The sequence below is a fragment of the Balaenoptera acutorostrata genome, chromosome X (genome assembly GCF_949987535.1).
Source record: "Balaenoptera acutorostrata chromosome X, mBalAcu1.1, whole genome shotgun sequence".
Lineage (NCBI taxonomy): Eukaryota > Metazoa > Chordata > Mammalia > Artiodactyla > Balaenopteridae > Balaenoptera > Balaenoptera acutorostrata.
This window is the reverse complement of record NC_080085.1, coordinates 24,830,981-24,839,998: the sequence shown is the minus strand read 5'-3', so window position 1 is coordinate 24,839,998 and position 9,018 is coordinate 24,830,981. Positions and strand designations below refer to the sequence as shown.

Sequence of the window (9,018 nt, the reverse complement as noted above, 5' to 3'; positions counted from 1 at the left end):
CAGGGCTTCCCTGGTGGCGCAGTGGTTAAGAATCTGCCTGCCAATGAAGGGGACATGGGTTTGAGCCCTGGTCCGGGAAGATCCCACATGCCGCAAAGCAACTAAGCCCGTGCACCACAACTACTGAGCCTATGCTCTAGAGCCCATGAGCCACAACTGCTGAGCCCACATGCCACAACTACTGAAGCCCGCACGACTAGAGCCCGTGCTCTGCAACAGGAGAAGCCACCACAATAAGAAGCCTGCATACCGCAAGGAAGAGTAGCCCCCGCTCGCCGCAACTAAAGAAAGCCCGTGTGCAGCAACGAAGGCCCAAAGCAGCCAAAAATAAATGAATAAATAAATAAATTTAAAAAAAGGTAGGCAGCAACAGATTTAAATACCACCTAAGAGACTGTTATTTTTTAAAATCCTATTTCTAATTTCTTACATGATAAAGCAAACATAAAAGTCCTGTTTTGTACATGTTATTATATATACAAAAAAGCAATTGCTCCAAAGATTTTTTTTAACATCGTTAATTAGTTCTTCATTACTAGGCCCTGGCACCCCGAGAATGGGGGTCCATTGATGGTTGCTCGGGGTTCAGTGCATTTATCTGTCTCCCCACATTGCTCTCTATTTTTCCCCCTCTCCTCTAGCCTTGCTCCTTTAGAACTACCAACCCCCTTTAGTATGAGGTTCTTTTCTATTTATCTGTTGCTGTCACTGTTGCTAGCTGTCAACCGTCCTGTGATCTGCACAGAGACCTAGCACATAGTAAGGACTAAATTAATATCTGTTCAATAATTTCATCACTATGATTGGCAGTCAGGAAGAGAGGATTTTGCCCTGATTGTGTTAACAGGAAAATTGAGAAATTTATCTGTTATGGGGAGGACCTAGTGGTTAACTCAGCTGAACCAATAATGATGTCACTCTTTTGTATTGGGGTTTCCAGATTGCCTTATTTTACCCTGAAAGATGCAGTCCATGGACCTCTTTTAATTTCAGTCTGCACTCACATCTTAGGTGATCTCATCTGGACTCCTGACTTTAAATATGCAGATGATTCCCAAATTTACAGCTCTTCCTAGAGCACTCTCTAAACTTTACTCTCGTGTCCAGTAGTCCTTCCCGCATCTCCACTTGGCTATCTAAAAGGCATCAAGGTGAAATTCATGACATAATAGAAAAGATATGACTATAAAGGCTATAATCTTAATTGAAAATTTAACATATGTAGACAATAAAAGGGTTAATTCCATTGCAACCAAATGATCATTTTCTGGTGCAGATAGAGTGATGGAAGTTTAGTGAATTTATCGTTAGATACTATGTGTCTGAAAATGGCAGAGAAATGAACTTAAACTTGTTTAAAAATAAGAATTTTTATTGGCCCATGTAACTGGAAGTATAGAAGTTGGGTCAATTTACTACAGAAAGCAGCAGAGCTCTAGATCTGTTTCTGTGTGTGTGCATGTTTGCGTGCATGCGTTTGTGTGTGTGTGTGTGTGTGTGTGTGTTTTAGCTTTGCCTTATAGTATATGTGAGCTTTGTGCTTGTTTAGCTTCCCTCATGATGGTAGGATGGCTGCCAGCAGCCCCTGGGGTAATATAGTTTCATGTTCATACCCACCAGATGAGAGAGAGAGACAGACAGAGAGAGACAGAGATAGACAGAGAGTGGCTTTCCGTGGCTCTCTCTTAAGAGTGAGTAGTTTTTTTCCCAGGAATGCCCTAGCAAGGTTTTTCTCATGTCAGTGACCCATACTAGCTTAAGTCAGCCCACATCTGAATTTGTTCAGTCATCAGCCCTCTCCTGTGTAGCCGATGTCCCCCTGGGTAAGCTAATTCCAGCCCTGTTTCCTGAGGTGGGTTTATATTTGTCTGAGCCAATTGGGCAACATCCATTCCTTTGCCCGTAAGTAGGTTCTGAAATCCAGGCTTAAGACAATTAGCATGTAACATCATCCTAGAAACCAGGGACACAGTTCATCATTACAAAAGAAAGGACATATGTTCCATGCTTTGCAGGAAGTAAAAAATGCCTGGAAGTGAATGCCTGGAAGAGAATGAGAAGGCCCATTACCGGGTTCGCTGTCAGAAGCCATTCTGTAATCCAGAGGCAAGCTAGCCAGTGAGCAAAGCTGATCCCGTCAGGAGTGCATTGCTAGTATACTTGCTGGGAAATTATGTCAGAGCCATTCACTGATCCAGATTTTCTGGGGCCTAAACATTAAGCAATTTATGTGGGGGAGAGTTGATCTCATCAAGAAAATTAATATAAAAACTGTATACAGAAGTAGCCGAAGGGCTTTAAAAGGGGCCCATGCAAGTGACAGCCTCTAAAATTTAAGCTTGATTAACTTCTCAGTGAATCCACCTCTCAGGGTAACACTGTTGAAGGTCTTATTTTCCACCTCTCAAACTCTGGACTTCAGGTAGTGGAGTAAATAAATTCCATATTGTTGCTAACAGATGAAATCACCCCAACTGATGCAAAGATATGCATGAGAATAGAGTGTTCAGAAGTGACTCTTACACACATTGTTTCCTAGTGTTACAGAAAAGTGGTATATTATACCTATTATTCTTAATTTTCTAAGAAATACATAATGATAAATTTCAGTACCTTGGTTCCAGCATTTTTGGTCAATGGTTGTTCAGCAGTTAGTTGTGATTTTGGTGTTTCCGTAAGAAGTGGTGAACTCACATCCTTCTACTCCGCCATCTTGCCTCCTCTCAAATTTCAGTATCTTGGAAGTAATTGCCTTTTAGCAGTAATACTTACAGTATTTAAAAAATAGTTTAATTGAGTACCAATTAACTAATTTATCAATTTACTTCTTGGACAAGTAAAAGCTGGTCTACTTGAAGTCTTAGAATTCCTATCATATCTCCCTTTGTTGTCCTAGGGAAATTCTGTGCTACCCTAAATATTCTTTGAGCACAAATTGCAAATGACCAACCTTGCCGGTGCTTGCATTGTACAGATAAGGAGCCCGAAGTCTTGAGATGTGAGTAGATATGTCTCATAACTCTTCACCAACAGACGTATGAGGAAGCCAAACTTTATGACTCTCCAATTATCCTTTCACTATTCAGCATTGCCTCTTTGATGTAGTTATTTTCCTATCAATTTTTTTTCACACAAAGAAACCAGATGATTTCTTTCACACAGAACCATTTGGAAGTGAGTGATCTAGAGCTATCTGGGAGGTTCTGTCATCCTTGATGTGTTGCGTCCAAGTACACTCTGGTCATTGCCATCTTCCTGACAATGGGAATAGGGAAAATAAGTCCAGAAGCAGCTTCACTTTTATTTACTTTTTCCATTGTTTATTCTTTTAATGGCTAACAATTCCATGCAATAATTCCTTACAGCATCTTTTTGTCTGTGCTTTTTATTGTGGTAAGAATATTTAACATGAGATCTACCCTCTTAAATTTTTAAGTGTTCAATACAGTATTGTTAATTGTAGGCACTACGTTGTATAACAGATCTCTAGAACTTAATCATCTTGTATAACTGACACTTCATACCTGTTGAAGAACAACTCCCCATTTGCCCCTCCCCTCAGCCCCTGGCAAGCACCATTCTACTCTCTGCTTCTATGAGTTTGACTTTTAAAGATATCCCATGTGAGTGGAATCATGCAGTATTTGTCCTTCTGTGACAGGCTTATTTCACTTAACACAGTGTCCTCCTGGTTCATATGTTTTCCCATATGGCAGGATTTCCTTCTTTTTTTAAGGCTGAATAATGTTATATATCTCTCTGTACATCACATTTTCTTCATTTATCCATTGATGAACACTTAGCTTGTTTCCATTTATTGGTTATTGTGAATAATGCTGCAATGAACATGGGAGTGCAGATTTCTCTTTGAGATCCTGATTTCAATTCTTTTGGATATATACCCAGAAATAGGATCTCTGGATCATATGGTATTTCTATTTTGAAATTCTTTTAATTCGCGAAAGCCATTCGTTGAGTTTACTAATGTAATTAATCTAACACAAATGGTGTTAAAAATGATTCTCTTTTGCGTTTCGTTTGAATCAGAATCCAAATAAAGTGCACACATTGTGATTAGTTAGTCTTTCTAGGTTCTCCCCACTTCTCTTTTTTTTTCCCTTGTATTTTATTTTTTAAAAGAGAATTTGGAATTGCTTTTTTTTCTTTCAGTTTTATTGAATATAATTGACATACAGCACTGTATAAGTCTAAGGTATATAGCATAATGACTTACATACATTGTAAAATGATTATCTTTTCAAAAATTTTTAAATGAACCTCCATACTGTTTTCCATAGAGGCTATACCATTTTACATTCCCACAATAGTGTACAAAGTTTCCAATTTCTCCACATCCTTGCCAACACTTATTTTTTGCTTTTGTTTTTGTTAAAAGCTTTACTAACAGGTGTGAAGTGATATCTCATTGTGTGTTTTTTTTTTAATTTATTTGGCTGCGTTGCGTCTTAGTTGCGTTGTGGCACGCAGGATCTTCATTGCCTCGTGGGTGATCTTCCTTGCGGCATGCAGGATCTTTTTTAGTTGAGGCATGTGGGATCTTTAGTTGCGGCATGCAAACTCTTAGTTGCAACATGTGGGGTCTAGTTTCCTGACCAGGGATTGAACCGGGGCCCCCTGCATTGGGAATGTGGAGTCTTAGCCACTGGACAACCAGGGAAATCCCTCATTGTGGTTTTGATTTGTATTTCTTTTCCTAAATGAATGGTTATTTCCATTACTTAAAAAATCTTTTTTTCCCATTTATAAAAAGCACAACTTAAAGAAAAGTCTTGAGTTTACATGTACTAGAATAGTATTCATTACTCTTTGTAAAATAATAATAACAAAAACAAAATTATGAAATTCATTAGAACTAAATATATAATAGTTTTCCCCAGGGTAGAAGGATGATAATGTGGGCTCTCTTTGTATCTATAATCTAGCTTCAACATAGGTGATATTAAATCTGAACAACAGCAAATAACACTTTTTAAAGGTTATGTCAATCATATCCATGAACTAAAATGAAATATACAACTGAGAACTTTCAGAGTTAGCTTGTTCATTATGTTTCATCTTTATTTTTATGATGTGGAGTTGGAGCTTTTATTTCTGAATTAATTCCTAAATTTGCTTCCTGGGTTGATATCCGGCACTCAGTGGATAAAGAAGAGGCGTGATGGGATGGTCTGTAAGAATGCTGAAAATATAGCTTTTTATAGATGAGTAATTTGAGGCAAAGAGAAGCAAAATGACTTACTTGCCTGTGATAAAACAATGACTCAGGTTCCTAGCAGGAATAGAACATGAGCTCTGTACTTAAGGCTGCTCAATTTTACTCCAAGAAATTATTCTTTTCCCTGTAGTTTCTTTAGTAATGTGCAATATACATTGACACTTGAGTGAGAGAATTTATTTTTTGATTTTGTTCCTCTTCTGTATGTATTTCACTGCCTAATTATCATGTAAAGATTGTTCTTCAAGATTCTACCCACCTTCATTTCTGTCTTAAGAGCTGCTAATTTCCTAAGTTTGCTTTGACATGTGAGAAGTTTTCGCTGCATTTTTGCTTCTGTAATCACTTTTCTTTGTCAACCTTATGATCCTATATATAAACCAACATAAATATGGTCCATAACTGCAGACTGAAAGCTTTACATCCCTTCCCCGTTTTGTCATTCATTGCTGTTTTTAAAAATAATTTAGTAGGGGGACTTCCCTGGTGGTCTAGTGGCTAAGACTCTTGCTCCCAATGCACGGGGCCCAGGTTCGATCCCTGGTCAGGGAACTAGATCCTGCATGCCGCAACTAAAGATCCCACATGCCACAACTAAGACCCGGCACAGCCTAAATAAATAAATAAATATTAAAAAAATAATTTGGTAAAGTTCTATTTACATTTGTGGGGTTATCGATCTTGTTTTCTGATTCCTTTTCCTTTCAGTTACACAATGACAATTATAGGTTAAGGGACACAAAATGGTGTTTAACAGTTCCATCCTTGTCATTTTCAAAGTATTTTAAAACTTCCATTTTGGGGGCATGAATATACATTTTCATGATTCACTGGAAACTATAGTGTTACATTAAGAGAAATGCAAAGCAGGGAACACAATCTCTAAAATTATCATTATCAGAATAACTGTTTCTAAAAACCTGTTTTAAAAAAATTCTCCAAAATTAGACTTTTTATTTTGTGGGTGAAAGGGAAAATACATACTTTGCATCAAAAACCTACAAAATCCCAAGTTTAGGAAATGACAGTGCTGTCGCTTAATAATGCCTATTTCACAATGTCCATGTGATGGTCAAATGATGTAAAATTTAAAAGGATCCAGTATAGAGCATGCGACACATGGTAGCTACCCAGTAAATAATCGTTGTTTTCCCCCTTCCCTTTTTCTGCCCTTGTTCAGGAAGGTTGTAGAGAAATTTACTTTTTCTGGTTATAAAAGCAATTTATGTTCATAAACTTTGGAATACAGAAAAGCTTAAGAAAATATTAAAATTCATACACTCATCCCAACTGGAGACAAAAACTTGTAATAACTTTGTATCCTCTCCATCTTTTATGCATACACAAGTATTTCCATATTTTCATAATATTATGACCGCTTTTTTTTCAGTTCTAATTTGCACAATATAAGTTTTTAAAGGATCAAGATTTAGGTTGATACTGAATTTCACAAGAAAAATGCTAGGTGAAAGGAGACAATGTAAAGTTCAAGAAAAAAACTGGACCTAGAATTTTACCTCCACTGAAATATATAAATATGAAAGTATAAAAAAATTTCTTGGGATTAAAATGTTCATAACACTTATTACTCAAACACACTCTATTTTTTTTTTGCTGGAGGTTTGCTTACTGTTTTTATGTAACTTGATAACCTAAGCAGCAGTATTTTATTCCTGTTTTTTTAAAATTTTATTCTATTTTTTATACAGCAGGTTCTTATTAGTTATCTATTTATACATATTGGTGTATATATGTCCATCCCAATCTCCCAGTTCATCCCAGCACCACCACCCCCCTCCACTTTCCCCCCTTGGTGTCCGTACATTTGTTCTCTATATCTGTGTCTCTATTTCTGCCTTGCAAACTGGTTCATCTGTACCATTTTTCTAGATTCCATATATATGCGTTAATCTATGATATTTGCTTTTCTCTTTCTGACTTACTTCACTCTGTATGACAGTCTCTAGGTCCATTCACGTCTCTACAAATGACCCAATTTTGTTCCTTTTTATGGCTGAGTAATATTCCATTGTATATATGTACCACATCTTCTTTATCCATTCATCTGTCGGTGGGCATTTAGGTTGCTTCCATGACCTGGCTATTGTAAATAGTGCTGCAATGAACATTGGGGCAGACACACTATTTCAAAGCACTCCTGGAGGAAGCATTTCAGTGAAAAAAGAAATGACCAATAAGATTGGAAGTGAATATCTTATTATGGTTTACTGTTGTCTGCAAATAATGATTTTAAAACTGTATTTCTCAAACATCTGGAAACAAAACTCAACCCCAGCAGTTCTCACATATATTGGTCACAGGATCTATCCACATTCTTACAAATTGTTAAGAATGCCCAAAGAACTTTTGTTTATCTTGATTATATCTGTCAATATTTACCATGTTAAAAACTGAAACAGAAAATTTTAAACTTTGTTAAAAATAACACTAATGAGCCCATTGCAAGTTAACGTAAATGACATATCTTTTATGAAAAAAATTCTAAAACAAAAACAATTTGGGACTGGCTTTGTTCTATGTTTTTGCAACTCTTCAGTGTCTAGAGTAATAGGAAACAGCTAGATTCTCACCTGTAGTTCTGCGCTCAATATGTTGTGATACAATATGTCACGCGGCCTCTGCAAAATCTACCACAAAATCTACTGTATACTCATGAAAGAAGCGGAGTGAAAAAGGCATATGAATACTTTGTGCTATTGTAAAAATAATTTTAACGTTGCAGATGTTTTTGAAAGCAACTTGGGAACCCCCAAAAGACTGTAGACCACACTTTGGAAACTGCTGTCCTGAATGATGCTAATGTTGTGAGTAAGGGTGCCAAGGTAGGAGAAAAGAGCAGAGGGAGGAGAGACTGTGCTTAGCTACTTGTTTTGTCTATAGGAGGGAAGCCCTAGATATTGAGAAACTTTAGAGATGTATTGGTAAAAACAAGCATAAATATTAAATTTAATAATGTAGTGTAATTATCTGATGAACAAAAATATAATATTCCAACTTCAATCCAGAAAATAATTTGGTGTGTCCAATGAAAGATAAAAAAGAAGGCTGTTCTATGTTAAAAAAATGACTTTTAAATTAAAAATATAAAATAAGATGCAGAAATGAATCCTAATGTAATAACAGATTACAGCATATATAAATATGTTAAATTCATGTGCAGATATAGAGACTATCCAAGTCTAGCTAATTATTAAAATAAAATGGGAGAAAAAATATATACCAGATATACATGAAGAAAGGCAAGCTGGAGAGGCAATTTTAACGTCAAAAGAGATTTTTAAGTTGAACACACTACATGTTTGTAAAAAAAATAAAAATAAAAAGTAAAAAAAAGACATAACTGAAAAAGATATAACAGTCTTGAACATCTTTACATGGACAATAGTGTCAAAATATGTAGAACTTCAACTGACAGAACTAAACAAAGAAATGCAGAAATCAACTATTGTGATTATAGATTTTATTACACAGTGATAGATTAAGTAAGCAATAAAGGATAATTGAATAATATGATTATTAAGCCTGGACTAAAATATATATACATGGAGAGAATTTTACTCTCAACAAACACAGAATACATGTTCTTTTTAAGCACACATGGAACATTTACAAAATTCAACTATGTTCTAGGCTTCAAAAGAAGCCTCAGTTAATCTCCAGGACTCTGTATATTCAGAGACAATGTTCTCTGACTGTAATACAATGAACTTTTAAAAGTGTGACAAAATTATAGTTTAAAACAGCCTATAAATTTGTAATTT

General features: G+C 36.0%; 1 non-coding gene across 1 annotated transcript; it reads left to right on the top strand.

Moving 5' to 3' along the window:
- The first annotated feature begins 5,716 nt into the window (after positions 1-5,716).
- Positions 5,717-5,788, top strand: TRNAW-CCA (transfer RNA tryptophan (anticodon CCA)). Its single transcript has one exon. It is a non-coding gene; the product is annotated as a tRNA-Trp (tRNA).
- Positions 5,789-9,018: the final 3,230 nt, after the last annotated feature.